Raw genomic sequence first — 25,462 nt, 5'->3', positions numbered from 1 at the left:
ACCCTCCAGGGCCTCATCCTGCAGATAGGATCTTTCTCCTATATCATAATGTCTTCCTCTCTCCTGAATCACTCTTATCACATTAACATGGTCTACATCTCCCAGCAGTAATATCACCATGATACAGCCCCATTTATCTGTTCTTCATCTCAGCAAAACTACTTAAAGGATCTTCTATGGTCATGGGCACCACTTCCTCATGTTGTCTTCTCCAGTGGTCCACACGGTATGAACTTTCATTGCCCCTATTCCACCATGTTTGCCCTTGTCAGTGTCAGCAATGGCCTCCATGTTTCCAAATCCTTTGGTCACTTACAGGCCTCATTTCACTTCAGCTATTGGCAGCCTTCTACAGAATTGACACTCCCACTTTCTTGAGCCACTTTCCTTTCTTGGCTCTAGGGTACCACTCTCCCGGTTTCCCTCCTTCCTCACTGGTTTCCTCTAGTTAAAGACCAAAAAGTCAACTAAGTTTAAAAATCTAATTGGCTTTATTCAAACAAACAGAAGGGAGCTCCAAGGAGTTGTGGAAAGTAGAAAGCTTCTACTAGAAAGCTTCTATAGGCAGAAATGGGTGCAGGGGGCAGGGCAGGTTGAGGGGCGGCAGCTGCCAGACAAGTTATTAGCAAATGTTTCAGGCAAGGTCATCTTCCCTCAGGGGGAGAGGCAGGAGGTCTCCTCAGACAGATAATGCAGATGACGTTACTGGTGTTGATCAAGAAATCCCAGACTGAATGGTTTAAAATTCCACTCCTGGGAGAGGTTGAACCGGCAATTAGGTTATTAAGTCTTGATCGGGCTTAGCCTAAGTGACTCATTTTAGGCCTATTGTTTCTTTTCTTTCCTTTTCTTTTCTTTTTTTTTTTTTTTAATTTTTGAGAGAGAGACAGAGAGACCGAGCACAAGCAGGGGAGCAGCAGAGAGAGAGGGAGACACAGAATGTGAGGCAGGCTTCGGGCTCTGAGCTGTCAGTACAGAGCCTGAGGACACAAGGCTCGAGCTCACAAAGAGTGAGATCATGACCTGAGCCGAAGTCGGATGCTTAACCAACTGAGCCACCCAGGCGCCCCGAGCCCGTTTCTTTTTAACACAGTTTGATACTTTCCTCCTCTTGGCCTCCAAGTGGTCCTTTCCTCCTTCCTCTCCATCATTCTTCCCAAGGGACTTTGTTACCGCTGTTGCTCTAAGTATCATCTTTATCTTTAGCCCTGACCCCCTTCCCGAATTCCAGATTCCTGTATTCTATTCCATATTAACATCCTCCCCACATAAACTTCTTAAATTTAGTATGAACAAAATGAAGCTCATAATCACTCATTGCTTCTATTTTTCTCATTTGAAATCATTCTCATTTGTAGTAATTAGTCCTCATTTCTTCCATTTCTCAAGCCAAAAAAACGTTTTTAAATGTTTATTTTTTTTTTTGAGAGACAGAGAGCAAGAGAGAATGCAAGCAGGGGAGGGGCCGAGAAAGAAAATCCCAAGCAGGCTCCACCTTGCAAGGCCCAACATGGGGCTCAAACTCACAAACCGTGAGATCATAACCTGGGCCAAAATCAAGAGTTGGACGCTTAACCGACTAAGCCATCCAGGCACGCCTCGGGCTAAAAATTTGAGCGTCATCCTTGATTTCTCCCTTTACCTTATCACCCCTCCTTACACCCAATTGCTCACAGTGACCTGAGTTCTATACCTTGAAATTATGCCACCTTAAATGTGCCACATTTCTTCATTGTCAGTAATGACATTGTTAGTAATGCCACATGCATATTAAGTGCTCACGGTAGAAGGGAGAGGGAGGGAAGGGTCCTAGCAGAGGGAAAAATAGTGACGTCTGAGAGGTCAGAGTGAGGAAAAAATGAAAGGGAAACCTGGGGGACCAGGAAAGATATGTGGCCAGAGAGAGAAGCCTATAACCACTCTTCACGAGTTTGAGTTGTGTCCTTAGAGATAAAGGGAATCATTGCGTGTTGAGTGGCTTTAGACAGGGAAATAAGATGATTAATTTATACCTGACTTACATAAATAATTCTGTTCAAATCCCTTTTTTACAGATAGGATAAAATGAAACTTCAGTTTAGCAGAGCCAAATGATTGCAGGGACTAAATTTTATACTCAGCCAGTTGGGTTTTACATAGTACATTTCCTACTGTGTCTTAATTTCAAAGGAATGTGCTTTAATCCCAGAAAATCCTATTGAGAAATACCTTTTGCTCTGAAGTTAACAAAGACTAATTTCTTTTTTTTTTTTTATTTTCATAAAGGCTATTTTCACATTTTATAGTATATAAGGAAACTAGTACAGGAAAATTTACATAAAACACTTTTTTTCCTTTAAGAGCAGTATCTTTTCAACCAATGATCAATAATTTATCTAAATTATTGTCATTTTCCTTGTCATCTTCAAAAGCCAAATCTTCCATTGAATTTTTAACATATGGTGTAATTCTTGCCCAGTAAGGAACCCTGACAATATTTGTTCTGGAAGGTGTTCTCGGCTTACTTTATATTTATTGTATTTTACTCTGTAATGTAGAATACATTCATGTAGTCCAGTGATTTTCACACTTTTTTGGGCATCAGAAACACACTGTGAACTAGTGTGATTCTTGACCTTACTCTTGGGGATTCTGATTCATAAGTCAGGTGTTGACCGAGGAATATTTTCACAAGCTTCCAGGTAATTCTTTTTTTTTTTTTTTTTTTTTTAATTTTTTTTTTCAACGTTTATTTATTTTTGGGACAGAGAGAGACAGAGCATGAACAGGGGAGGGGCAGAGAGAGGGGGAGACACAGAATCGGAAACAGGCTCCAGGCTCTGAGCCATCAGCCCAGAGCCCGACGCGGGGCTCGAACTCCCGGACCGCGAGATCGTGACCTGGCTGAAGTCGGACGCTTAACCGACTGCGCCACCCAGGCGCCCCCTTCCAGGTAATTCTAATGCAGGTGGTCTGAGGGGACCACACTAGAAACCCTGTCTTAGGACAAACTTTTTTAGTCTCCCAAACCCTGTGCCTTCTTTATTACAATCCCCATGGATTTCATTTCCTGTGGAGCACATAATTCTTCATTAAAATGTACATTGGTCTATAGAATATTAGAAAAATATTAAGCCCATAACTATAAATAGAGTTTCTTAAATCCAGGGAATCATTCTATTACAGATATTGGTAATTAAGGCTGAACTTGGCTGTCAGATCCATCTTTTGTTTAAGTTTTACAATATGTGGCAAAGCATAATTTTACTCACAGTATGTCCAAATCTCTTTAAACATATGGCTCTATTGCATATGACCTATCAAAAGGGAATTAATAGCTCAAAAAGTTTAGTTCATTTACAAAATACAAAAATACCATTTCCATCCAGAAGTCCCTTGTTCTAAACCAGTCTTTAATCAACTTGCCAAATGCTTGTTCAAGTCACTTTACACCTCTCTACTTTGGAATTTCTATTTAAATGGAGGAAGTGTTTAATCTTGTATATAGTTACAAAGCACACAGAGGTTCTCAGATCAAAGACCAATAAAATTCAAAGAAAGCTTCAGTAGCTCAAAGACATTGAAATCCTAAGGACAGAATAGTGAGGTTTTCCTGCTGGAAAGCATCCTCTGAAATGAATTTGTAAATTGACAAGTTATCCTTGACTGTGTTTGGGGGCAGATGTAAAGGACAGAGCTGGTGTTGGTTTTCAGTCACTTCGCTAAAGAATGTAAATCCATCCACCTATAATTTAGTGGTCCCAGATACCTAATGATGGACAGACTCCTCACCTTCCCTCCTTTGGTTAGTTTCCAAGTCAGTGAAGCAGTGACCAAGTGTATAGCCTGCCACACACTGGGATGGTACACGTTGGCTTGGGCAGTAGCCACATGACTTCACTTGGATCATACCAGATCCATTCCCCTCCCCAGTTGCAAATCTGCCCAAATGAGAAGACATTAGAAACATGTATCCTGGTGGGGCGCCTGGGTGGCGCAGTCGGTTAAGCGTCCGACTTCAGCCAGGTCACGATCTCACGGTTCGTGAGTTCGAGCCCCGCGTCGGGCTCTGGACTGATGGCTCAGAGCCTGGAGCCTGTTTCCAATTCTGTGTCTCCCTCCCTCTCTGCCCCTCCCCCATTCATGCTCTGTCTCTCTCTGTCCCAAAAATAAATAAACGTTGAAAAAAAATTTTTTTAAAAAAGAAACATGTATCCTGGTTAAACGTAGTGCATGGAGGACATGAATTAATGCCACTCCATCGGGAAATTGTACCAAATGACAATGAAGGGGGAAGTAAGGAGCACAAATATAAAAGTCAAAGAGAATAGAAAAGACCAGGTACTATTACTTTTTGGCAAGAACCTAGATTATTCACGTATTCTACAAATATTTATTGAGCACTTCCCATGCCAGGCAGAATTCAAAATTCTACAAATCTGATATATGTAATTTTCAAATTACAGAGCAATATTGTGTTGGATGCCCCCCAAAAGTACCAAGAGAATGGTCTGTTTCAGATTTCCTATTTTATTAGCCATATTTCTTTAAGACTAAATGTCTTTATTCATGTTTTAACATTTCTGACATCAGGTGTGTCTTTAACATAATTTGATTTTTCTTTCTTTGAAAATTGGTATTAAGTCCATAGAGCCCTGTACTTGATGACACCATAAAATAAAGGAAGAGCTTGAAACTTAAAATCAGAAATATCTGAAAAGACTCCCTAATGTTTTAGGGGCACTTGGCTGCTTCAATCAGTGGAGCATGTGACTTTTGATCCTGTGGGTCGTGAATTCAAGCACCATGTTGGACATAGAGCTTACTTTTAAAAAAAAAAAAAGACTCCCTAACTTTTTACTTATGAATTTTTTCTGAAACCCACAGGGGTTCAGCCTTCACAAATTTTGACCACTTTTCCCAGGCAGATCAGAGCCACATGCTTAACCGTGGCTCATGGGTTGATGCATGTCTAAACCATTCCGGGGTGGGAATGTTCTTTTACTTTCAGTCTCTAACCCAATACAACAATGTGTGGAAGGTGCTTAATACATATTTGGAAAGTCCATGAAATAATATGAGTTAGCATCCCTGCATCATTATTCATGACCTACCTGTGACAGTGATCAAACACTTCATCTCTCTAGGTCTGTGTTTGCTTAGCTATAAAGTGAGTTTGGATGGGGTGCCCAGGTGGCTCTGTTGGTTAAACATCCGACTCTTGATTTCAGCTCCTGTCATGATCTCAGGATTGTGGGATCGAGCCCCACATTGGGCTCCACACTCAGTGTGGAGCCTGTTTAAGATTCTTTCTCTCTCTCACTCTCGCTCTCTCCCTCTCTCGCTCTCTCTCTCCCATTACCCCCTCCCCCAACTTACACACACTCTGTCTCTAAAATAAAATTTTTAAAAAGCTTAAAAAAATAAAATGAGTTTGGATGAGCTCAGCTATGGACAGATTCCTTCCTGCTCTAGCCATCTCCAAGTAAGTGAGGTCATTAAGCTGCTGCACATGGGAAACTACAGTGGTTTTAGAGGATTTATTTGACAAGTGTATTGTTCATGAAAGCAATGTACTTGATAACTGCTGTCTGGATTATGTCTCCTCCTAACGCATATGTTGAAGTCCTAACCCTCAGCGCTTCAGAATGTGACTATATGTGGAATAAGGACCTATAAATGGGGGCATAAGGTAAAAATGGGGGTAATAAGGTAAAAATGGGGTCATATATATAACTGTGATGTCCTTGTATCCTTCTAAGAAAGGGAGATTAGGACACAGATGCACAGGGTGACCATGTGAAGACATAGGAAGAAGATGGCCATCTACAAATCAAGGACAGAGGTCTTAAAAGAAACAAATGCTGCCAACAGCTGGATCTCAGGCTTCTAGCCTCCAAAATTATGAGAAAATAAATTGCTGTTGGTTAAGACACCCAGTATGGTACTTTGATATGATAGCCTTAGCAAACTGTACAATAACATTGGCTAATCACCAGTAGTACAAGAAGAGAAAAAAGTTTCTACAGTTTGGGGCTTCTCCCATCTCTGTTCCCAAACCTCCCAACTTCTGCTTAAATGGGAGTCCTTCTATTCCAAGGAACTCAGCAATGCTCTGTTGTGTCACCTAAAAGCCTTTTGATACAGGGAAGCCCTATGTGTGTTTTATAGCTAATTTGTATAACTTTACTAGAGTCAGCTAACCAGCTGTATCATCATGCAAAAATCTTAAGTCTACTCTCTAGCACTCTTACTAAAAATGCATATCATAGAGCAGGGGGTGGCAAATTATGACCCCTGGCCAAATCTGGCCCACTGCCTGTTTTAATACATACAAGAACATAGCCACGCCTTTTCGTTTGCACATTGTGGCTGATTTCCCACTACCGTGGCAGAGTTGAACAGTTGCAAGAGAGGCCACATGGCCTGCAAAATCTAAAATATTTATTATCAGGCCCTTTACAGGAAAAGTCTGTGACCCTAGTCCTTGAGGAAAAGTAACCGAAAGTCACAATAGCAGTTCTATTTCTAGTGGTGAAGATAATGGATTGTGCTTTAGTTAGACTGAGTTTCTGATTTCTCCATTTCCTGGGCCCTTTTGTTGGCTACATGCCACGACTGCTTTTGTTTGGGAGTTGAGAACATCTAGTAGGTTAAACCGTATACAACTGCCAACATTTGACAGACTTTGACCTACAAATATGGCAGCTTCATGTGACTCAGCCCAAGACTTCAGCCTCCTTCAGCATTCTCACTTTCCATTCCCCATTCCCTTTGTAGACTTCCAACTCCCTCAATGGTTCTCAACCTTGGCTACATACTCGATTCACCTGGAGAGCTTTTAAAACATTAATGCCTGGGCCATACACCGAACCAGTTGAAGCAGACTCTGGGGGAGGAGCCCAGCATTGGGTATTTTGGATGTGCCCCAGGTGATTCTAATGAGCAGTCAGGCTTGAGCATCCCTGAGCTACAAAGAGCTTTTGACAATATCTCAGTGCTGGGTGTCATGGACTCCTTCTACCTAGACAGAAGAATGTGGGCAATTGTAATAAATGATTGGCATAGCCACTACTGCAAACCTAAGTCTGCATCAGTCAGCTGAAGAGCTTGTGAAATCCCAGATGGAAGGGCTCACCTTGAGAGTTTCTGATTCTGTAGGCCTGGGATAGGGTCCAAGAATTTGCATTTCTAACAAGGTCCCAGTTGATGTTGATGATACTGGCTCAGTATTTGCACTTTGAGAACCATTGTTCTATTAGTATCTTCCATGGGCACAGTGCCTCACTCAGAGTAAGGCTTTCATGAATGTTTGTTGAACAGAAGTGAGAGAATTGTTGCAAAAGGGAAACCTAGTGACTTCTTTTTGCTAGAAGCTAACCGTATGGTAGTGAATGAGATAAGCAGCCTCTGTCTTCATGGAACTTATGTTCTAGGGAAAAACACAACACTTCAGGGATGACAAAAAATACGAAAACAGTAATTTGAAAAGATATATGCAACCCTATGTTTATTGCAGTGTTATTTACAATAGCCAAATTGTGGAAGCAACTCAAGTGTCCATCGACAGATGAATGGCTAAAGATGTTGTTATATGTACAATGGAATATTACTTAGCCATATAAAGAATGAAATCTTGCCATTTGCAACAACATGGAGGGATCTAGAGAGTATAATGCTAACCAAAATAAGTCAGTCAGAGAAAGACAAATACCATATATAGTATTATTCACTTATATGTGGAATTTAAGAAACAAAACAAATGAACAAAGAAAAAAAAAGATACAAATGAAACAAACAGACTCTTAAATATAGAGAACAAATTGATGGTTACCAGAGGGGAGGTGGGTGTGGGATGAATGAAATAGGTGGGAAAAAAATGCCTGAAAAAAAAAACCCACAACAAAACAGCTTCAAGGGTAAATATAACTATTACAAAAGAAAAACATAGAATACTATTACAGCACATAGAACTCCCCTATTCTCATGGTTCCTGATCCTCTGAGAAGCCCCTTTTAAATTCGATGTTGCTAAATTTTATCATCACTAGGTTATCTGGAATCTAAGAATAGAATACTCATTTTGGATAATACATAGATGATGAGGGGAGAGAGAGAGGGAGGCAGGGAGGGAGAGAAAGAGAAGGGTGAAGGAAAAGGCGGAGAGAGACAGGGAAGGGGAGGGGAGGGAGGGAGGGAGAGACAGAGACAGAGAGATAGAAAAAGAATTAGAATAGAAGAAAACTGGTTGATAGATAGAAAAGCAAAAAGTGTGTTTGACCAGAAGTCAGAACTGTGTTCCTACTTTGGCCGTATTACCACCTGTATTAGTCAGCTTGGGCTTCCATAACAAAATACCACCTAACAGAACTTTATTTTCTCACAGTCTGGAGATGAGAAGTCTGAGATTAAGGTGACACCTTGGTCAGGCGCTAATGAATGTTCTCTTCCTAGCCTGTAAATGGCCACCTTCTCACTGTGTCCTTACATGGCCTTTCTGTGGTGGCAAGAAATTCATCTACCTCTGCCTCTTCTCATAAGGCCACCAATTCTGTCAGATTAGGACCCCATCCTTATGACCTCATTGAACCTTCATTACCTCCTAAAAACCCTGTCTCCAAATACAGTCACACTGGGGGTTAGGGCTTCAATACAAGAAATTTGAGGGGACATAATCCAGTTCATAGAAACCACTGCTTATAAACGTAGGCTTACTTAATCAACTAAAAATTACATTGCCGCTAATATATCTAAGATCCTAACATTCACTAGCAGGAAGGACACGGAGGAGTGATTGAAGATTTTGTGGCTCATTCTTCTCCCCTCACACGCATATAGCTTTTGGAATGCTGGGACACCTCAGAATGAGGGCAGGTCTCTATTTTCAGTGACTTGAGCTGTGAAGGCTGCAAACACCAAGGGCGCATCTAGATTCGGGCCTCGTGGAAGACCAGACATCTGTCTGGAATATCATGGCAGTTGCGATGGCCCAACTTCTCCAAGTAGTTTTCCATCCCAATGGCTCAGTTGCTATTCTCCTCCAGCTACTCTGGTTCTACAGTGCTTCCCACAACATGGGTTCCCCGCAAGCCCCTTGTTCACCTCTCCTACCATGGTTATAGCCTTATATCATCTCCATACCCAGTTAGGATGACACGAGTGTTTTCATCCTGGGCTTAATGTTTTAATCCTTTCCTACATCTACAATCCTTTTTTCTTTTCTTTTCTTTTCTTTTTTTTTCTTTTTTTTTTTTTTTTTTGCTTAGAATAATTACTTCAAGTTTTATTTAATAAAACAAATCAGTCCAAAAGTTCCAAGATACAAAATTAACCAGTTATGAATGAAAACAGCACACAAGTCAATCCTTCCTCAGGGGAACAGTCTCCTCCCTGGTGCCCTCATTGGTCGCAGTGCAGATTCTGAGTGCATCCCCAGTGTACATGTCATGCTCCACATTCTGCATGTTCTTTAAACCAACCTGGTTGTCAAGCGGGGGCTGTAGCAAGGCCTCCAGCCTTGAAGGAGTCCCTCTGGTAGAACCCTACTGGGTCAAAGCTGTACACAGCTCCCTTCCCATCTTCATCCAGTCCCCCGATGATGTTGTAAACATAATATGGAAAGAAGTGACTTGAACAGAGGATTGTAGACAGCATTGCAGCAATCGCCCCTGTAGTCATGGTCTTGTTATTGGAATGCTTATACATCTTTAGTCTTACTTCAGTAATCTTTGTAAGACAAAATCTTTGTAAGACAGTCTCCATGAAATCTGCTGCATCCAATGACTGTTTTCTCTGTTAATCTGTAACACTTGGAGCTGCCCCGCATTTTTCAAGCTGCGTTTTTAACGAAATCCATGAATAATGAACTACACCAGTGCGCCTGGCTCTTGATTTCGGGTTTGTGACTTTGAGCCCCACATGGGGGGTAGAGTTTACTTTTAAAAAATAATGTGCTACACCAATAAGAGACTTGGGTGGAGCAGAATTTTTCCTTGCTCTTCATACAGCAAGACAATTGCCTAAATTCCTCCAAAATTCTCTCTTTCCGCGCCTCTAATTTCTCCCCTTTTACTGCTCTCTGGGTAAGTGGTAACATAGCGTAAACATCTGCTAATCCCCAAACACAGTGGTTGTGGTTTTAGCAATGAGAGGAAGAGTCACTGGGGTTTTACTTACTGGAGAAACTCCCAGCAGCCAGTCAAGCAGCCATAGAATTTCCCCCACCCAATTTACGAAAGCTAACAGTGTACATTGGAGTTCGTGGGGTTCCCAACACCATGAATTCCCAATCCATTGACAAGAATGTTTTCCTTTGGTTCAATACTTGTATCAAGTGAGTGGAACAAGGTATGAAGTACTATGTTCCCGGGGGACAGAAAATCAGCTATTGGCCTACGTGGACATTGTGGTTTTAAAACAATAGAAGAGTATTTCCAGGGCCTCTTTTCCAGTCCTCCAAAGCTCATATTGACTTCTCTTACTCCTAATATCTAGCTGTATCACTCTTTTGGAGTTGCCTTGTCTCTTCCTTCCATCACTGTACATATTTTTCAGTTTTCTATGCTCAAGGGGCTTTACCCTTCATCTTGGACATCTGGGCTCTTTGGCAGAGGCACAAGGTGGTCTCCTGTCCTTCTATATCCCATGATTCCATGATTCCTTTCCATGTCTTTTATTTTTGTTTATATCACTGTTGAGAGGGAAGTCTCAGGAGGAAAAAAAATAAAGAAAGAAGGCTCAAAATATGACTCAGAATTAGAGCTGTAGTAAAGGAACATTCTCTGGGCCAGCAGGCAGGAGTTGCATTCTTGCCAAACCTTCCTATCAGCAGGCAAGCAATGCCTCCATTCAGACCGTGTGAGTCACTCTGAAACTAATTGCAGTTGGTGCTTTTATTGGCATCCTTCCTTTGAAGTTGACTTTCAGATCATCAGTGGTTTTGTCTGTAGACCCTGGTGCCAAGGTGAAGTGACAAACTTTGCTCACAAAGTAATATTCTTAACAGCATTTTACTCTGGGCTACCAAACTGTCCTGTTAAAAGTGAACACAGAAGAATTGATTGTGGATGGATAGGCATAGGGAGATGGATATGATAGAGCAAGTATTATGAATTATAGAATCTGGGCAGCAAGTGTATGGGTATTACTTTAAAGCTCTTTCAACTTTCCTGGCCATTTCAATAGTCACAAATAAAATGTTTGGGGGAAAGGAATACAACAACATCAGCAGTGAGGTTAGTAGTAGATTATAGACACTTGAAACCTGAGCTTGCAAGTAAGACTGTAGATCTTTGTATACTTTTTTTTAATTAAATGACTTATTGATAGTTAATTATTCCGTCCTCAATATTTTTCAAATTAAAGACATAGATATCATACAAGAAAGAAGGGATTAACACTTTGAATACCTTACATGTAACATGCTATCAAATTCCAAACCACTAATCATATATTAAGCCATGGATAAAAGCAAGGGTTTTGATGTCAGATGATAATGGGAACATACATTACACCAAATTATTTAATCTCTTTGAGCCTTAGTTTTCTCAAGTATAAAATGGACCAGGGGTGGTGGTGGTGGTGAGGATATACACATCTTAAAGTTACAAGGTTCAAATGTTCTGTAAAGAATTAACTGCTCTGTAAAGGATAAAGTACCCTGTAAATGCTACTTATAAAAAGAAACCAACTATGAGAATTAAGACAGAATATGTTATCCCAATGTTTCAGACAAGCCCCCCCACCCCAAATTTGGCCAATGTTATGGGAATAGTACCACTGGAGCATTTTGAAAGGTTGGAGGTCCAGGAGACTCTCAATTAAACTCACCATTCTTCTTCTGAAGCACCTGAAACTCAGACTTTTCACTCTTAGAGGGGGAAAAAAATGGAAATAAAATATTGTGACCTTTACCTGTAGTTCTTAAGCAAATTACACAAAATCTGTATGTACCTGCCACAGAGACATAATTTGCACATTATCGAAACAAATGAAATGTCATGCTTGCAAAATCCCTATGAGAAATCCTTGTCCCAGGTCACTGTTTATGTTGCTACCAAAGATCAGAGTGGGACCGGCCCTTCCAACCTGCCTCAGAGAGAAATGGAACTAGGATAATACGACAAAGCAACACGAAACTCAGTATCTTAAAGTAACAGCCGTAAATTATTTGTGAACCTACACTTCTGCTGATCTCAGCTGGGTTTCCTCAAGCACCTGAAATCCAGCTCTGCTTCTGGATTTGGCCCCACGGGCTGCTGGGCTTGTTCACATGGTGGCTCAGCAGAGTCCCAAAAGAGCCTGTAGGTGGGCACAGCCTCTGGAGACCAGGGCTCAGAACAGGCATGATGTCACCTCTTTCACATTCTGTTGGTCAAAGCAAGTTACAAGCTCAGCCTAGAGTCAAAGGGAAGGGAAATAGGCTCCGCCTCTTGATGGGAAGAGCTACAAAGTCACATTGCAAAAAGAGAGGAATGATTGTAGCCATGTCTGAGAACAGTCTATCAAAGCAATCACGGCCTGGATCACTTTTACTCTGGAAGATGCTACTAAAAGGGTCAGTACATCTTCCCCTTTAAAGCAGATGTGTAGTTGTGGACCAACTCCTCTGTTTCAGGAATGCCCATTAAAAGGTGAGAGGCCAGAAACAAAGAGGTCCTGTGAGCTGTGAAAACAAATGCAATACTATCTGAATATTTTATAATTTTATTTTGGACAGAGGATAAAATAGCAATAATCTGTTGGTTAGTCTCTGAGTCTCTTGATGTCATGGTTTATCTTTAATCAAAAATAGATCTAGCTCAGAAAACAGTTATGCCTCCATTAACACGAAAGCATTTTCTACCGTTTCTGTGCACGTTAACATGCAGGGTATAGAGGGCACTCCAAGAGAATCCGGATAAAAGGCTTTTCTCTAGGTGAAAGTGTGAAAGCCCTGGGATAGTTGGTCTCCACAGGCTTACCTCCTGAGCTGCATTCCCATCGAATGTTCCAGATTCCTTAGCTGGAAATCAGATTTCTCCCCTCTGACCACACAAAGCATTCTATTTTTATCTCTCTTTTGACACCTATAAATGTCTTAACATTACATTACATACATAGCTCATCTTCCTCACAAGATTGTTTTGTGTGTCACACCTTACTTTTATAGTCATTTTTGTGTCTCCGTTAGCATGTTATAAAGTCCCTCATGGTTGGTGTCCATTCTGATTGCTTAGTAGCTATGCTGTGTCACTGGTAAACACACACAAGAATCTGTGGACACTGAATCCATTATTATAGGGGATTATATACTCTGAAATATTCTCCTATTGTAACTCGGTTTTATATATATTTCAAAACATGCTTCTCTAGAGTTTATGTATTTTGAGAAAGAGAGTGTGAGCAAGGGAGAGGCAGAGAGAGGAAGAGAAAGAATCCCAGTCTCTATCAGCGCAGAGCCTGATGTGGGGCTTGAACTCACAAGCAGCAGCAGATCATGACCTGAGCCAAAATCAAAAGTCAGACACTTAACTGACTGACCCATACAGGCGCCCCTCAAAATATACTTTTTAAAGACTGTTTTAGGGGCGCCTGGGTGGCGCAGTCGGTTAAGCGCCCGACTTCAGCCAGGTCACGATCTCGCGGTCCGTGAGTTCAAGCCCCGCGTCAGGCTCTGGGCTGATGGCTCGGAGCCTGGAGCCTGTTTCCGATTCTGTGTCTCCCTCTCTCTCTGCCCCTCTCCCGTTCATGCTCTGTCTCTCTCTCTGTCCCAAAAATAAATAAAAAACGTTGAAAAAAAAAAACTTTTAAATAAAGACTGTTTTAGCCTCGCAAAGAAGTAGAAGAAACCCCCATGCCCCCACCTCAACTCAAGGAAGACAACGAGGAAGCATAGCAGATGAAATCCAAACAATAAACAGCAAATAATTCCAAAAGTTGAAGTTGTCCTAGCAAAAATACTCATATCGGCTGTAACATGCGGAGGCTTCCACATTAATCCAAGGCCCCCCGAAGGGGACTCAAGTGCTTCTAACCTGGTAGTCGTGAAGGGCAGAACTCGAAAGATGGCCCCCACCCCCAAGATTACTGTGCCCTGGGTATTCAATCAATCACTAATGTAAGTGCTGCCATGAAAGAATTTTCCAGATGTAAGTAAAGTCCCGAGTCAGTGGGCTTAATAAATATTCTACTGCAGGCTTCACCCGGGTAGATACACCCTTTAAAAGCAGAGAAGCTTCTCCAAAAAGTAGCAGAAGAGGGAGTCAGAGAGATTCAAAGTGTGAGACGGATTCAGACCATTGGTGGCTTTGAAAATGCAGGGGGGGCGGGGGGGCTCACACAAGGACCAGAGAGAAGCCTCTAGAAGCTGAGAATCTTCCCCATCTGACAACCAACAAAGAAATGAGGACCTCAGTCCTAACCAGTTATAAGGATCTGAATTCTACCTACAGCTTAGGTGAGCTTGAAAGCAGATTATTCCCCAGACTCTCCGGGTAAAGGCTCAGTCCAGCCGACAACTTGACTTCAGCTTGCCGAGCCCTAAGCAAAGAATGCCGTCAGGCCCTCCTGGACTCCTGGCTGCCTACCTGTGAGCTAATAAATGGGAGTTGTTTGAAGTTTCCATGTTTGTGGTAGTGTGTTATACAGCAGCATTAAGACTATGCAGTTTTAAAGGTGTGATGTTTTAAAGAAGGGAGGAAATATAAGCAATCTATTCTTGAGAACTGGCTAGAAGGAAAACTGTCATCAGGCAAAATTGAGTTTCAAATTAAGGCATTAACTGAAATGGAGGCAGCATTCAAGTTTATCATGTGCCTGTCAAAATGAGAAGATGATAGGAATAATAGAAAGATCCTGACAAATACCAGGGGCTATTACAAATACCCAGGCAGGGGCTATTTCTCTTCCTTCTTTCCTTTTCTTCCTTCCCTTCCTTCCTTCCTTCCTTCCTTCCCTTTCCTTCCTTCTTTCCTTTCCTTTTCTTCCTTCCTTTCTTCCTTTCCTTCTCTTTCTTTCAGAAAATCAAAGGATATGCAAATATGTTTACATTTCATAAAGACAGCTTTTCACAAAGCAAAAGATAACAACACAGGGGGAGGTAAAGCTTCCTAGGCCCCCAAAAGTTCCTCAAAGGCCAAACGGCTACAACATGGAAGCTACTGCCATCTTGGAGCAAGGATGCTGCCAGATGTGAAGAACTCCTCTGTTCCCTCCTGGCACTCTCTCCTGCTTGACACTGGAAACCCCGCCTTCCTGCTTGTTTACCAGGGGCAAGGAACTGGTGCGACACAGTCCCAGAACATTCTGGAGTGTTTGCTGTGAGAAGAAGGGATGTGAAGGCCATGTCCCATAAGCACCTCTCAGCGGTGGCCCGAGGCCCACACAGACACAGGGGTAACTCGATGGTGGGGGGGGGGGGGTGTCAGAGGGCTCAGAGAAAAGTGGACACATCTAGGACTAAAGCAATAAATGTGGGCTCTGTACATGGTGCTGCCAATATGGGTCTGGTGGGATTAGACCACTTCATCTTTTTGACATAATGTACTGTGTGTAGGGAGGACAGTGTATGTGCAGGACAGTGAGAAGTCAGAAACTCCCACGGGGGGCCTGAGAGGAATTTTTTTTTTTTCATTTGGACACACATTTAGTCAGAAGAGGACTAAAAAATACATAAAATCAGGTAGCTGAGTTGTGGAACCTACGTCACGATTCTATTGCTCCTGCGACAGTATAAATATTTTTCCCTAGTCAAGGAAATACTACCATCACTTAGGTATTTCTCACGGTAAGTTGGTAGCTGAATGATACCATCTTGCCCGGTGCCATCTGCTTGTTTTCCTGAACTTTCTGTCCATGCGGACATTTGCACAGCTCCGAGTATGTACCCTGCTTGGCACATATTTTTTTTTTACTTCCTTATTTATTGACTTGATCAGCTGTGATTTCTATATTGGTACCTGTGTTTATCTGGTGGAAAAAGTCCAAAACAAAAGTCCTAGCTACTGTTTTTCTCAAATATTACGCAGAGATTACTCAGCGAGGCCCACACTCTTGCCAGGAAGAGTAGTAGACAGCCTGTGAACGTGTCCTCCTCGTACAATCAGAAGTGTATGAATAGATTATATCTAGCATAGAAACCGTAAAGGATCCCTGAATGTGAACCTCTGAAATTAAGCACAAAGTTTTGAGTAACGGTGCTGTTTTCCATGGAGAGGGTGTTCAGTGCTTGAGAAAGCTCCTGTCTCAGCAATATTCGTTGGGAGTTGTTTGGATGCAAATGACGGGAACTGAATTTAACTATCAGAACCCACATTTTGTATCTCCCGCACACCTTGTGGGGGTCCTGACAGCCGGAGGTAGGAACGCAACACTTTGGGTGGTCTCTTCAGCTTTCTGGTGCGTCAGCTGCATTCTCTCCGGCCAACGACAGCTGCAGAGTCAGCTTTTTTTTTTTTTTTTTTAATTTATTTAGTGAGAGAGAGAGAGAGAGAGAGAGAGAGTTGGGGAGGGGCAGGGAGGGAGAGGGAGAGAGAGAGAGAGAGAATCCCAAGCACGCTCAGCGCTGTCAGGGCAGAACCCGATGTGGGGCCCGAACCCAGGAACCGCGAGATCAGGACCCAACCTGAAATCAAGAAAAACACCAGGAGGAAGAACTAAGAGTTTGGTTATGCATCAATGGCCATATAATGTTTCTTTTCTGATTTATTATTGTTCAAATTTCAGAGAACATTCGTAAACAAAATATATTTCAACTCATCGCAATGTTGGAATAAAGATAGATTTATGGGGAACTGATCTGGCATCTTATTATCTGTTATCTTCACCTACATTTCAGAAAATAGACTTTACCTGAAATTTGTTATTTTTTAAATTTATTTTTATTAACATTTTTTGATGTTTATTTATTTTGAGAGAGAGACAGAGTGTGAGCAGGGGAGCAGTAAAGAGAGAGGGAGACACAGAATCCATAGAAGGTTCGAGGCTGTGAACTCTCAGCACAGAGTCTGACACAGGGCTTGAACTCACAAACCGTGAGATCATGACCTGAGCTGAAGTCGAAAGCTCAGCACACTGAGCCACCCATGCGCCCCTACCTGAAATTTCTTATTGGAAGTATCTTATTTCCTGAAAAATGGTGCTTATAGTTAGAGAATCACGGGTCTTTCTGATTAAAAAAAATTTTAGGGATTCCTGGGTGGCTCAGTTGGTTAAGTGTCTGGCTCTTGATTTCAGCTCAGGTCATGATCTCATGGTCCATGAGATCAAGCCCTGCATCAGGCTCCATGCTGAGCATGGGGTCTGCTTAAAATTCTCTCTCTCTGTCTCTCTCTCTCTCTCTCTCTGCCTCTTTCCCCCACTTGTGCTTTCTCTCTAAAAGAAAAAATAAATTTAAAAAATGTTTTTAAGTTGGAAAATAGTTAAAGGTAAATATTATGACTTATAGTTGATTCCACGAATACACATTTCCAAAACAAAACACTGCAGGATATCACAAAGTAAATGTTTCCTCAGCTTATTCAAAAATCTGTAATGAGGCAATTGTGATGCAATCTGACAATTTGTGGCCAATTCCTGCACAACACATCAGACACTATGCAAATCCAACAGATGCTTGGATGTCATTGACACAGTTTTCACAGGATTATAAAAGCCTTTTTCTAGTTTATAAAATTCACGGCCAGACACAGATGACCCTGCTAACATAAAGGAAAATTCAATGCATTTATAGAAAACCAAGAGGTTGGTTATCCATCAGTGGCCATATAATGATTTCTTTTCTGCTTTATTATTGCTTTCCTGGATTCTAGATTTCTTTTCTTTTCTTTTTTTAATGTTTATTTATTTGAGAGAGAGAGAGAGAGAGAGAGAGAGAGAGAGTGGGGGTGGGACAGAGGGGGGCACCGAGGATCTGAAGTGGGCTCTGTGCTGACAGCAGACAGCCCAACTCAGGGCTCAAACTCATGAAACGTGAGATCATGACCTGAGCCAAAGTCAGACTCCACTGATTGAGCCCCCCAGGCGCTCTGGTTCTTGATGTCTCAATATCCTTTCTGTCTTTCAAGACTAACTCTCTCCCTTTGGACCTGATTGTTGACATTTCCCCCAAATATGAATCTGGAATCCTTTCCTTGGCTATAATTTATGCTGGCAGGCTGTTCTGAGAAAAAGTCATGTAACCCAGTTCAGCTCCAGACAACTGTTGCTAAAATATCCCAGTCACCATATGTCATCTTATCCCAAGTAATAAAAGAAATAATTTCTCCAGTTTAAAGAAATACCGTCAAATCCCAACATGATGTATTTAAACCTGATAATACCATTTTAAATTTTATTTCAAAGAAGGAATAAGTAAAAAAATATCAAGGAATATTTGGGAGAGGAAAAAAAGTAGGAAGGAGAGCCAGCAATAATCCTGTAGCACTGGGTTGGGATAGCCTCATAGTGATAAGAACTTAATCTATCACAAAGGAGGTCTCATAAAATGACCAGGAAGGAAAGGGACAGTGGTTAGTGGTTAGAGATTGGTGCAGAAAATCCATCTATACCTGTGTCACACACTAGATAATATAATTTAAAAAACTAAATATTTTATAGAGTAAGAATTGAATATCCAATATCTAAAATCTGGATTGTTTTATTAACCTTAGAAGTAAAGGATTGGCTCACAAAACCAAAAGTCAACAGATTTAGGTAAAGAGACTTTGAAAACATTTACATCTGCAAAAGAAAAAAAAAGAAAGAAAAAGTCTTCTTCAACTAAAGTAGAAACGTATACAAAGGCTGTGAAAAGATGTATACAGCAAATATGATAAATACAGCAAATTCTTTTTTTTTTTTTTTTTAAGCAGTCTTCACATCCAATATGGGGCCCAAACTCACAACCCTGAGATCAAGAGTCGCATGCTCTACTGACTGAGCCAACCAGGTGCCCCAAATATTGCAAATTTTTTATTTTTTAAAGAATTCATTAAAAAATGCAGTAGATAAATGAATTAGCTGAATAACAGGAAACATAGTTAACAAAAATTTAAAATTAGCAACCTTGCTAAAAATAAAAAATACATAAAAATAGCAACAAGGATGTTTTTGGCAATTCAGACATCCCTCACACTGTTAGAAAAGGTTTAGGGGATTGGATGTACTCCTATACCCTCGCTGACAGTGTGAATGGCTGCAACTATTTTGGAAAACAAATTAGCATCACATATAAAGAATAATAAAAGCATTGTTTGCCTTGAGACGGTAATCCCACATCGGATAACTTGGTCAAAAAAAAAAAAAGCCAAAAGAAATAAGAAGCCATAGGATTTATGATAAGAAAGGAAAGAAAGAAGGTGAGTAGGAAGTTAAGAAATTGGAATGAAGAAAGGAAGGAAGAAAAAATAAGGCATTAATTAAATTATGGCACAATGCAGCCATTTGAAACAAAGTGTACCCTACAAAAAGCAAGGAAAACACTTGCTATGTAACTAGTGTTCAGTAAAAGAAAGCAGGACGTGTCCTTTTGCACACAGTGGGTTACCAAGCAAAAATGAGCATGTACACCATTAGGATTAGAAGAGAAATTTCAAAAGGGAAAATAGTTGGGATTTAGTTTCCATCTTCCACATGCTCCTACTGTCCTTAACACTAATAATAAAGCATAGCTAATGCTCAGGAGACACATGATGCTTTCAGTCATGAATGCGCCCAGGCTGGCAGGTAGCCACATTCTTCATTGTTCATACAGAGGAGAGAGCAGCTTTGAATTGACCCTGGAAGTTTCTGGAATAGGAATAACAAAGAAAAGAATAGGAGAAAGTGAACTAAACTGCTTTATTTGCTTATTTATTTTAAGCCAGGGGATACCCAAGAGCATCCACTTTCCATATACACACGAGGAAAGACTCTTCAGGTAAATGATTGTTCGTATTTTCACGCAAGCTTCAAAAGAAGCACTTGATACAATCTCCGGAACTGGGTTTGAGTATTGAGTTACTTATTGGCACTTTGTTGTATTAATCACCACCATCAAATAATAAACTATTTATTGGTCACTCCATTGAACCTTCTGCTCCACTAGCCTCTATCTGTTAGGGGTGTACTCCTCCCTAGTTACAAAGATACTTTTTCTAAGAAAATGGAAAGATCTGGCCTTTGGACTGGCTTTCTCCCCCTTCACATCCATCTTACACTTGTCTGATTGCTTTGGTTCCTGGGTTTGGTCAGAGGGGAGGGAAGCGAAAGGATTGACTCCCGGCTGCTGGTTTTTCCTACGAGTGTCAGGGAACAGGTTTTCCTTTTTAATGATTAATAACAACATGGTGGAATTTTTCTATTGTTCAGTTGTCATTTGTAGGCTTTCCATTGCTGTCATCCTAGCAGCCAAAAAAACCCCTCCAACAACCCAAGAAACCACTGCTCTGCCCTGGGATCAATGGGCAGCAGTGTTTCTGAGCTGACACCTTCAGGCGGAAGAGATGTCAGATTTACAACCATGCCCGCTTTGGCCTCCTCAGCTGTGAAAAGCTACAAGTGCCTGTTTCCTTTCAATACTTAAGCCTCAAACTACAACAAAAGAAAAAGATTTCTATTTCCTGCCTCCTACTCCTATAGTTACAAAACTGTCTTTTTGACAGGTTATTAAAATTTTTAACGTTGAGATGGGGGGGTTGGGTTTTTTTTTTAAGCACTCACGTTGATGGTTTTAGAGTATCTTGAAAGGCGAGGTGTGATTTAGCTTTCTGGGGTCAGCATTCGATTGCCTTAGCTCAGCCTTGGTCTCCCAGAACGCAATGCCACCGGCCCTGGAAAGGAGCCCTGGAGAAAGCAGTGGTTGTTGGTTAGCAAGGCGTTACTACAATAAGAATGTTATATGCATAACTAACTATGGGCCTTAAAAATACTTTTAGTGCAGGGGCGCCTGGGCGGCTCAGTCGGTTAAGCGTCCAGCTTCCGCTCAGGTCATGATCTCGTCCTCCGTGAGTTCAGGCCCCCCACCCCGTGAGTTTGGGCCCCGCATCAGGCTCTGTGCTGACAGCTCAGAGCCTAGATAGAGCCTGTTTCAGATTCTGTCTCCCTCTCTCTCTGCCCCTCCCCCACTCATGCTCTGTCTCTGAAAAATGAATAAACCTTAAACAAAAATTTAAAAATACTTTTAGTGCAGATCTGGCTCATTTGCTATTCTATATTGTATATTGTATAGCTATTCTATGTTGTATAGCTGATGTGATTTGGTTCTTGGTCAAGAATTCACTATCTTACGGAAACTGATAGGAACAATAGACCGGAACAGGGCAAGAATCCTGACTGTCAGGACAGTTTTGTGGCCACGATTGTTTAAAACCCATGTATATAATTAGTCACAAAGATGAGAAATTGTGTTTTATATGTAGAATATTGGATCTAATTCCTTGTCTGCATCACGGAGGCTGTCTCCTGGGTAAAAGTAGGTTTTTTCACTATTTTAGTTGTTTTCCTATCTCACATGTAAACATTTCACAACACACCAGGTACTTCTAGGGGTGACTACAGGATGTGCCGTGACATGATGTGTTGGTAGCTTTTACAGCCAAGGGCTTTTTCAGCCAAGGGCTGATGAATATCCGTCTTCATTGGAATCCTGATGATTGATATTCCGGCTTCACCGGCTCCAAACTCCTGGGCCTGTAGTCACTGTGGCCAAGCTCTCTCCACGAGGGAGAATCAGAGAAGAGGTCATGAACGACAGGAGTCCCCTGGATCTGCTCCACGTTAGGGCCCATCTCTGATGGATTTATTTCCTTGTTGAGAAATAAAGTGTTATTCATTAATAATATATGATAATTAAACTAATGTTCTTATTTCATTGAGCTAGTTCTCAAAAGTAAACAGAGGTTACTTTGAGTTTGTGTTCCCTCAACTTTTGTGTGGGACCCACTTGCAGGCAGAGTTCTATTTTGGTGACTGTGGGAAATCACCAAAAATGTGGAAAAACTGACCCCTGCACACGGAGTGACTCATGTAAATTTAAAAGGGTGGGGACTTTCAAGAGATCTTTTTGTCCAGGTTCCCTATTTCTAGGTATGTGTATAGTTGTGTTAATAAATAAGCAATAATAGGGGCACCTGGGTGGCTCAGTGGGTTAACCGTCTGACCTCAGCTCAGGTCATCATCTCAGGGTTCGAGCCCTGCGTGGGGCTCTGCACTGACAGCCTAGAGCCTGGAGCCGCTTCGGATTCTGTCTCTCCCTCTCTCTCTGCCTCTCCCCCGCTCACCTCTGTCTCTCTCTGTCTCTCAAAAATTAATAAATGTTAAAACAATTACAAAAAGCAGCTCAGTTTGCTTATGTCTGTGGATTGGGGATGCTAGTGTCCTAGAGCGAATGAAGAGTGTGCGTGCGTGCGTGTGCGCACGCGCGCACACGGCGTGTATAGCACTTGACCGTGGGTCTATATAACTTGCATCACATTTCGCAAAGGACCTTATCCTACCTTTCTCGCCTCTGGCATTAGAATTACCTGTGTGCACTTTAGGGAATTAAAGGTATGTTTTTTAATGTTTGACACATGTGGAGAAATGTGTCAGCAGAAAGGATTTGGTCTCCTGGGGAGCTCCTTAGTGGGCCCGGTGGGGTGGACACTCCCAGCACACGAGCGAGGCCTCCGAGGCCTCCCGTAATGAAAAGTGACAGTGTTCCCAGTGGTGGGAGGCCACCGGGGAGAGGGCCAAGAGAGTGCTGGTGGTTCTGGAAGGATTTGCATAATTACATTCACCTGAGGGACTCCATTTACCCAACAATGGGCCCCATTGTGGTAAAGCCAGCTGCTGGCCATACTGTGAGAACAATGTGAGCTGTGGCCTTGTTCTCCTGAAACAAATGCTCCGGACCCTGAAAAATGACAATTAGCATTTTGAGTGCTCGTTATTAATAGTACAAATGTTAGCATGTTGTGTCACACTCGTATAACGAGGCGTGTGTTTATGTGTAATACGTGTATTACTTCCCACTGGGGCAGAAGGATGAGATACGATTGACAACACCCCATTTACAGACGCCCAACCTATCCTGTACAGAGCTTCATATCATGAAGTGAGATGATCCTTTACGTACAGGTTTTCTGCTGATGTTTGGAAAAGAATGATGTACCAAAAGCTGCTCCTGGGTAAACGCACTTACTGTTTTGAGTTCCGGTACAGCGTCTTTTGTTCTTGGACTCTGCAAGCTTAACAATGGGTTCGAGAGATGCTAATCAGAATTTACAGAGGAGGCGCTTCGGTGGAAGAGGCCGCAGCGCTGACACGTGGCCACGCTCTGTGGCTGGGGGCGTGTTTACCTAAGACTCCAAACAGACAGAGTGGAGATACCCGGACAGCACAAACACAGTGCCCGGCTAGGTTCCTGGTATTGCCCACATTTACATTCAAAAGGGAGGTGCACGGGGTGGGGGCTGCATGGCTCTAGAAGACGGTTCCTTGTATTGTGCTCATTAATTGTTACATTCTGTCCCTTAAATTTAGAGCACAAGACACATTTTTAAGGGGAGAAAACCCCCTAAAGGAGGGTACCTAGTATTCTCAGCTTTAACTAAGTACACATTTCTAATGTCATTGTGTTAGCACAGCAGCATCCCCAATTGTTTTCTGCATTTTACTGGAAAGTGGGGAAACACTGGAGCGTGTTCCCGGGGAAGGAGCCAGGCTCTTCTTTTGAAACTCGAGCTGGGCCTAGCCTAATGCAAAAACGGGGTGTTTGCTTTAGCAATTTCCTGGCTTTCTGATAAGATATAAAAGCTAGCAGCTAGCAGGATTCCAAAGACGGTAGTCAAATACTAGGTCCACGTGGCCTTGGCTCTGTCCCTGTCTTCCGGGGTGGTGGGGGGTGGGGCGCGCAGGCTAATGAAAGACAAACATGCTGGTTTTTGTTTTCCTTCGACAGCAATCAACGGGAATTACAAATGAAAGACACTCTGCTGTCAAGGAGAGGGCTCCCTCTAAGAAAGTGGTAACACAAAATGACCGGACGCATGACAGGTGCCCTGAGAGCCTGTGTGCCCCAGGAGGCCTGGGGAAGGTCCAGAGTCAGGTGATCGCAGTTCTCCTGATAGAACCAAGCTTTGCCCCACCGTCCCACCATCACAGGGGCAACCAAGATGAGTTTTCTAAAGCAAACCCACCTCCTTGAAACTCTGCTGGCCTCCACAGCCAATGGCAGTGGCCCCGGGGGCCTTAGTGACCCATCAGAGCCATCCGGGCACCTAACCCTACCACAAACCTTGGGAATCAGAATTCTCTAGAGCAGACAGACACAGAAAGGAAATCGGTATTTATATTTCACTTTTCTTTTTTTTTTTAATTTTTTTTAACGTTTATTTATTTATTTTTGAGACATAGAGAGACAGAGCATGAACGGGGGAGGGTCAGAGAGAGAGGGAGACACAGAATCTGAAACAGGCTCCAGGCTCTGAGCTGTCAGCACAGAGCCCGACGCGGGGCTCAAACTCACAGACCTCGAGATCATGACCTGAGCCGAAGTCGGCCGCTCAACCCACTGAGCCACCCAGGTGCCCCTATATTTCACTTTTCAAGTCCTCCAGCTTTTTGGATTCAGAGAAAGAACTACAACCACATGAAAGGACTCCAACTTTCATGATATATTATTATATATTATTTCCAAATAATATATTATTATTTAATATAATAATAGGAGGAATTTAATTTCCCTCCTAAATGCCTCTGAGGGTTCCTGGGTTGAAGGGAAGGAGATTCTGAGATTTTACTTTTTTTTTTTTTTTCCTTTTCTCATTACCTCAACTCAGAGCTCCTGCCTTCAACCTTTCCCTCCAACTGTTTGGTGTCTCCCTATCCCTTCTTTGTTCCGACTGACCCTCCTCCTCCTCCTTTTCCCAGGGCCTCACCACCACCAGCTGATGCTTCATTAGCGGTTAATAAACCTTAACTAACAGCAAGACTAATGACAGTGCAAAATACGAAACGAAGTAGTGTTTAATATCAGACAGCATTGCTCCCCAAATGACGTGGCCTTTCTCATTATTAGAGAAGTAACTGGATGGTTATCACTGTCCTTATTCCCTGACCTTTCCCATGTCCTGCCCCAGAGGGCCTTCTTCCCGTCTTCTCTGGCTTTCTCTTCCTCGGTTTCAAGCTCCTTCCTGTTATCAACGGGATGTTTGTGTTTTCCCTCAAATTCTTACGTTGAAGCCCTAACCCCTAATATGGTGAATATATATTTGGAGGTAAAATCTTGGGAGCTGATTAGGTTTAGATGAGGTCAGGAGAATGAAGCCTCATGGTGGGATTAGTCCCTTACAAGGGCCATGTGAGGACACAGCAAGAAGGCTGCTATCTACACACAGGAAGCAGGCCCTTGCCAGGAACTGAATCCACCAGTACCTTAATCTTAGACTTACCAACCTCCAGAACTGTGAGAGAGAAATGTTTGTTGTTTAAGCCCCCCACTCTGTGCTGATTTGTTGTTTTTTTTTTTTTCAACGTTTATTTATTTTTGGGACAGAGAGAGACAG

The 25,462-nt window shown here is 42.1% G+C and overlaps 1 long non-coding RNA gene across 1 annotated transcript in view; it reads right to left on the bottom strand.

Annotated features, from left to right (window-relative positions):
- Positions 1–9,668: 9,668 nt before the first annotated feature.
- LOC121013425 (uncharacterized) overlaps positions 9,669–25,462 on the bottom strand; it is a 23,887-nt gene continuing 8,093 nt past the window's right edge. Inside the window, exon 4 of the long non-coding RNA XR_005782697.1 lies at positions 9,669–9,761. This is a non-coding gene — a long non-coding RNA (uncharacterized LOC121013425). The remainder of the gene's footprint in view (positions 9,762–25,462) is intronic.

This window comes from Herpailurus yagouaroundi, unplaced genomic scaffold (assembly GCF_014898765.1).
Source record: "Herpailurus yagouaroundi ecotype Mexico unplaced genomic scaffold, PumYag 198, whole genome shotgun sequence".
Classification (NCBI taxonomy): Eukaryota; Metazoa; Chordata; class Mammalia; order Carnivora; family Felidae; genus Herpailurus; species Herpailurus yagouaroundi.
The sequence above is the reverse complement of the archived record's forward strand: the minus strand, read 5'-3'. Positions and strand labels throughout refer to the sequence as shown.